Below are 6,000 nucleotides of genomic sequence, written 5' to 3' on the forward strand. Positions count from 1 at the left end.
GGACCAAAGCCATATAATTTTCCTTTCATCAATGTAAATTCAATTGTAAATTAATAAAATGAGGAATTTTTCAATTTTGGTTTTCTTATTTATTCCAATAATTTAATAAGTGGCGACTCCATTGTAAAACCCTTAATCTAAAGGGGAAAATGTAATCAGTCGAACCTCCATTTTGAGAGGCAATAACATGACTCCACCCATTCACATAAGTTTGGCCAAACACCTCCTAAAAATAGGCCGGGGGCGCGGTCTCTCACAGTGGTGACTCCACTGGGGATATTGATGGCTAAGCTTCAATTAGCTTATGGTGGCCAACCATGTCATTGTTTGTTTATTACTTTTTGTATATAATTGTCTTATATGTCATTATATTGCATGTCATGCATCATTTGCTTGAATGAAATTTATTTTATTTATGTGCTAGCCTGGAAGCCCAATAGTATTAGCCGTGGATTGTGGTCTTCCTGAGACTCACATACCCAACGGTGAACTTACCACCCACCGCCACAAGGATCATCATGGTTATACCATGGTGGTTCATAGGGGTAAACTAAACTGTTCAGACCAATGCAGCTCTCCTGGCGTCACAAGTTGGGAGGTACGACGTCCTAGGTTGTAGGGACCTTGAACCTACCTTCTACCTATGTTGTAATGACCTATAGAACCTACCTTTAGGTCGGTCCATGTAAATTTCCTTTCATGACATGTGTGTGGCCGTTGTTTGAACCATGATGACTCTAGTTCAATGCTTGAGCCCATCATAATTGTTTGAACCTTGTATGTTATGAATGAACTCAAGCCCAAAAGCCTATGATTGAAATCTACTTGGCATGGAAGCCCAAAATTGTTTCTTGAATGAGTCTAAGCCCAACACTTGAGCACATCGAAGGTGTATAGACATGGTCAACATCAAAGGCCAAAACCTCACAAGATGCATGCCTTCCAAGTGCAAGGCCAAGCCATTTCAAGCAAATACCAAAAGATCATAATCAAGCTTCAAGCCCACCAAGTCTTAAGCGTCCTCAATGGACCAAGAAGAAGCAAGCGGCCCAACTTTGCCTCACTTTACATTTGGTTTGCAACATCATGGTTAAGCTTAAAGTTTGTTTGTTTATTCCATGTTTCTATATTTCTTTAAATTCTAAAAATCCATTTGATGTACTTTGTTCATGTATATATTTTTTAAAAATTCCAAAAAAAAAAGAAGAAAAAGAAAAAAAATTTCAAATGAGAAAGTGTTTGGACTAGGGGCATTGGGCCTTTGAGTCATTTAAAAAAAACAAAAAAAAAAAAAAAATCTTTGAACTAGGACCATTGAACTTCCTAGTGACTTTTTCAAAAAAGCCAATTTTTTTTTCTCTTTCAAGATTAAAAAAAAAAGAACAAAAAGATGAAGTCTCCTTTTCAAAATGGTACATGGTGATCCATTGGACAAAACATTTTCTAAATCTTGATGTTTTAAGGCTTGAACAATCAACTTGTACCAAAGAATGATTAATTTCATTTGATCCATGTGAAGACTTTTGTTATTTGACTTAGAATATAAGAAGAAATGGTCTTAAAAGGCAATCAAAAAGAGTCCATCCATCGGAAAATCCCAAGAATCCATGCACTCGATCCAATTTTCAAAAGTCTTTTGTTTCACATCGTTAGAGCATTCATCCTTTTTTTTAAGAGGAATTTATTAAAAGAGCTTGAATCATTGTGCCTACAAGCAAGCATCATTAGGGATAGGAGGCCATCTTTGGTTAAACCAAATTATTTCCTATTACTTAGAATGTTCATCATCTATTACTAGCCCATTTGAGCCTTCAAACATTTAGCTTTTTTTTTGCATGAACCCACTAAAATCTAAACTTGGGGTGGGAAAAATCAAGTTATGCATACTTAAATCTCATGTTGATGAGGATTCAACCTTGTAGCTTTGAAGCTAATTGATAAAGCTCTCCTAGAAGACATGAAAGACGAGTAGAGAATTCATTAAGCTAAAGATAAATGATCATGAAATTATATCAATGTGAGAGGAAAAAAAAGTGTGCATCAAATTTGAAGAACCTAAAATTCATCATGCCAAGAGGTATACAAGATTCATCTAAAAGAGATTTCATTAAAAAAAAGGAAAAGATTTATCAAGCATAGAAAGGTGCAAGTGCATCGAGGCAAGAAAGAAGTCTAGAGAGTGCATCAAAATGACCGAAAATCATTAAGCTGAGAAAAACAAGGAGGGCAAAAGGTCCCCAAAAGTTCATTCAATCAAGAGATGAAAGACCAAAAAAAAAAAAAAAAAAAACTTGCTAGGCTAAAAACCCAAAAGGGCAATCTAGGCAAAAGTTAGGGCAAAAAAAGAAAAAAAAGAAAGCCCGCTAGGCTGAAAACCCAAAAGGGCAGTTTAGGCAAAAAGTTAGGGCCAAAGAAAAGAAGAAGAAGAAAAGAAAAAATTGGAAAATCCTACCAAATTGGAAACTTGAGGATGCAACCTAAAAATGGAAGAATTTTACAAGATGAAAGTCTAAAGGTATGATTTAAGAGGAATGAGCATAAAAACAAATGTTGATACAAGTGACCAATGAAGACTAGTGAGAAGATGACAAAGAAGAAATGGGAAAACTCCTCCAATACTTGATTTTTGAGTAATGCATACTTGGGGGAAACATCATAGGAAATTTTGAGCCTTTTATATCTTTCATTTCATAACCCAAACCCGGCCTACATTACAACCCATGAGTGATGACCTCCTTGAAGTCTTACTAGTTGTAGGCACATCTTAAACTCTAATATTATCTTCCATTGAATTATAAAAGAAAAATGCTTAAAACTTTCAAACCCCACTGGATGACATGTCTAAGGAGAAAATTTCTCAAATTCTCAAATCCTCAAAAGAATTTTCAAACTTACAGCACTCCCCTTGCTTGCACCCAACAATGTGATTCCTAAATATTGTTACATTTCATTTCTTGATTGCCTTTGGAGACTTTATCTAACAATGTTCAATGATCTTACATGAGTTTAATGATCTTGATCCTTCATAATCAAAGAGATTTGTTTGGTTCTTAAACATTATGATTTTCCAAAATGGTTGTTCAAAGGATTACATCTTGTTCAAAAAAAAAAGAAAAAAAGAAGAGAAATCTCATTTCAAAAAAAAAGAAAAAAAAAATCTTTTCCAAGATCCAGTTCTCTTGAACTACATCTTGACCTGATCCTCTATGAGAGAGGTATGTAGGCAGCCTTTCAAAGGCCCCGTCCCAATCACCTAAACAACCTTGGGGAACAAATTCAAAATAATGTGACAAAATTGTTTGGATGCATGTTAGGCTAAGCTCATTTGTTTTGCATCAAGCATGCTCAACCTTTGGGCATTGGCCTATTTATATTATGTGCATATATGTCCTCGCATGAAAGCATGTTTTCATTTGAGGCATCAATCCATTTTTTTTTTCAAGCATGTTCACACTAGGGGCATTGGCCAAAATGTTTTCATGATAATTGGTTTCTAACAAGCTAGAGAAAGAAAGCCATTTTGCAGGAACCAATGATGGCGGGCCGTGATCTTCTTTCATATTCTCCAATGGTCGCAACATCAAATGAATTCAACTTCAATCTAAGCATGGAATATGCCCCAAACTAGGGGCATTGACTAAGTACTTCCAATTCATTTCAATGAAAAAATCCATTGTTAATTGAAATTATCATTTTACAAGAACTAAGCAAGAACTTATCTAGCAATCCACATCAACTTCCAGCCAAAGTTATTCTCATCATTCTTGACTCATGAATAAATCTTCATCATTTCTAGTCCATCTTTACATTCTTCACTTTTTGATCATTAAAAAATCTCTATTTTCAAAGGAAAAATCTCCATTTTTCAAAGGAAAAATCTTCAAGACCATATTCCAAAGGAAAAATCTCCAATGATCAAATCTTCATTAAAAATTTCCAAAACTTCAATAAAAAAATCTCTAGAATAAATCTTCAAATGAATTTAACTTCAATCTAAGCATGAAATATGCCCCAAACTAGGGGCATTGGCTAAGTACTTCCAATTCATTTCAATGAAAAAATTCATTGTTAATTGAAATTATCATTTTACAAGAACTAAGCAAGAATTTATCCATCAATCCACATCAACTTCCAGCCAGAGTTATTCTCATCATTCTTGACTCATGAATAAATCTTCATCATTTCTAGTCCATCTTCACCTTCTTCACTTTTTGATCATTAAAAAATCTCCATTTTCAAAGGAAAAATCTCCATTTTCAAAGGAAAAATCTCCATTTTTCAAAGGAAAAATCTTCAAAACCATATTCCAAAGGAAACATCTCCAATGATCAAATCTTCATTAAAAATTTCCAAAACTTCAATGGAAAAATCTCTAGAATAAATCTTCAAGGAAAAATCTCCATGAACAAATCTTCATTAAAAACTTTTCAAAAATTCATTCTCCATAATAAATCTTCAAGGAAAAATCTCCACGAAAAAATCTTCAAAAGAAAAAATCTCCAAAACCATATTCCAAAGGAAAAATCTCTATGAACAAATCTTCTTAATTTTTTTTTCTCAAAAATTCAATGAAAAAATCTCTAGAATAAATCTTCAAGGAAAAATCTCCACGAACAAATCTTTAAAAGGAAAAATCTCCATTTTTCAAAGGAAAAATCTCCAAAACCATATTCCAATGGAAAAATCTCAATGAACAAATCTTTATTAATAATCTCCATTTTTCAAAGGAAAAATCTCTATGAACAAATCTTCAAAAGGAAAAATCTCAATTTTTCAAAGGAAAAATCTCCAAAACCATATTCCAAAGGAAAAATCTACCATGAACAAATCTTCTTAAAAAATTTTCAAAAATTCAATGGAAAAATCTCCAGAATAAATCTTCAAGGAAAAATCTCCATGAACAAATCTTCAAGAGAAAAAATCTCCAGGAAAAACCTTCATTTTTCAAAGGAAAATCTCAAATGAATAAATCTTCCTAAAAATATTCAAATCGTCAAAGGAAAAATCTCCAAAACTATTATTCAAGGAAAAATCTCCTATGAACAAATCTTCATTAAAGTTTTTCAAAAATGCAATGGAAAAATCATCAGACTGAATCTTCAAAGAAAAATCTCCATATTTCAAAGAAAAAAAAAAATCTCCATGAAAAAATCTTCTTTAAAAATTTTCAAATATTCAAAGGATAAATCTTCAAGATAACTCTTCAAAAAAAAAATCTTAAGTTTCCAACGAAAAATCTCCAATGAACAAATCTTCATTACAATTTTTTAAAATTTCAATGGAAAAATCTTCAGAATCAAAGCTTCAAAGGATAAATCTCCAAGAAAATTTTTCAATGAAAAACTCAATGAACAAATCTTCATTAAAAAATTTCAAATCTTCAAAGGAAAAATCTCTTGAACATAGCTTCAAATGAAAGATCTCCAGAACAAATGGCAGATTGTGATCTCCTTCCATATTCTCTAGTGGTCTCAACATCAAGTTAGCTATCCACACTCAGCATTCATCAAAGCATGCAAGATGTCCCAAACTAGGGGCATTGGCCTGGTATGTCTAATTATTTTCAATGAATAGCTCTGGTATTAATTGGAAATATTTATTTTGTAGGAACTAAGGTACAAGACCCATACATGTTGGCATGAATAATACCCAAACTTCAAATCCATTGGACCTTTAGGAAGCATGTCCAAAATTCAAGATCATTGGTCCTTTGGAAAGCACGACTGAAATCCTCATTTTGTCGTTGACTGGTGGTAAGCATGTCTTGTACTTATTTTTTTTCTAGTAAAAAAGAAAAAAACAAAAACAAAAAAAGCTGCATGCATGAACTATGTTTGGACCTTATCCTCTCACCAAGAGGTATGTAGGCAATTTCCCTTGAGACTTGGTCCACATTTTGATCCACTACATGTCGGTTTGCATTTTGATCTGCATGCATCATACATTCACCACGGTTAAATACTAATTGCAAAGTTAGGTGTCTTTTTCATACATTGACAT

The sequence above is a fragment of the Castanea sativa genome, chromosome 12 (genome assembly GCF_040712315.1).
Source record: "Castanea sativa cultivar Marrone di Chiusa Pesio chromosome 12, ASM4071231v1".
Taxonomy (NCBI): domain Eukaryota; kingdom Viridiplantae; phylum Streptophyta; class Magnoliopsida; order Fagales; family Fagaceae; genus Castanea; species Castanea sativa.